Source organism: Macadamia integrifolia, chromosome 12 (assembly GCF_013358625.1).
Source record: "Macadamia integrifolia cultivar HAES 741 chromosome 12, SCU_Mint_v3, whole genome shotgun sequence".
In the NCBI taxonomy this organism is placed as follows: domain Eukaryota; kingdom Viridiplantae; phylum Streptophyta; class Magnoliopsida; order Proteales; family Proteaceae; genus Macadamia; species Macadamia integrifolia.
In genome coordinates, this window is record NC_056568.1 from 2,450,754 (window position 1) to 2,452,160 (window position 1,407).

Genomic DNA, 1,407 nt, shown 5'->3' on the forward strand with positions numbered 1-1,407 from the left:
GAATGATATTCAATGATATGTCTTAAAACTTATAATGAGCCATGGAATGTATATGCATTAATGTTAGATATTGTAATTGTTTTGAACACTAGATGCAGGTATTCATATAATAATTTCTTAATTTATATGAATATGCTACTCTTTTTTTAGTCCCATTTGTTTGAAATTTACATGTTTAAAATCCATATCGTCCGTTTTCCGATTTTTACTGTTCGATTTTTTTACCATTTATTTGACCATATCATTCAAAAAAATTTACTGTTTAAAACTCGTACCATCCATTTCCCTTTTTTGCCGTTCCCGTATTGCTAACTATGATCCTGAATTGGGTCCACTGTTCACTAGCTAAATTATGAATCATGAACTGGTGATGACTACACGTTAATGGCCAAAAAATTGAGATGCAGACCTGCCATGGGCTTAAAAACACAAGCACACTTCTGGTGCACCAAAAACTTGCAGAATCGCAGGCTCACATCATAGAAGCCACATTTGTGCCAGTCTCTGATCAATCACTAAGCATAATAGCTTGATTGCAAATATACCTGGAGATATGGGTGTCAATCGGTCGGTCTGGCTCGATTTTGGTCCGGGTTGAGTCAGTTTCGGTGTGGGAAAGTTGAAACCGAAACCGAATCAATAAGGAAATTTCGATTTCGGTTTGGTTTCGATTTCGGTGCGGTTTGGTTTCGATTTATCTTCGGTTTCTTAAATCGATTTGTAACCGGATTGGTTTTGATTTTTGTTCAGTCTAGATTTGACTTTTCATACAAATGTTTACCAAACTATGCAAATTTTGATTTTTTTTAATGAATTTTGGAGTGTTTCGGTTTCTTACTGGTTTGGTTTCAGTTTCGATCCGGGTTTTGAGCCGATTTTGGTTTGGTTTCGGGTTCATCCGGTTTCCGATGCGATTCGGTTTGGTTTTGGGGTTGCAATACTCCAAACCAAACTGACCCAATAAAGCTTTGGTTCGGTTCGATCCGTATTGTTATCGGTTCGGTCCGGCCAGTTTTACCGGTTCGGTTTAAGAATTGACACCCCTACCTGGAGATGACTTGGACCCAATATAACCTGCATGATCATCACAATCAATCCAACACTGCTGCTGATTCAATCTGCAGGGGAATCACACAGAAACGATTTCCAACCACCATCAGGTAACCTTGCACAATTCCCATCTGTGCAGGCCGAGAACGGTCCAGCGATCAAATCTACTCTATTCATGATCAAACTCATCCACACTTCCAAAATGGGTATGTTACCAAATGAATCAAGAAAGATTACATCTCAATCTTCTACTGAAAATTCCAAAACATAAAATAAAATAACCATTGCATTGTTTTTATGCTTTACTTCTGTAATGCCTCCTAGAACTCTTCTCCTCAACACCACCCCCCCCCCCCA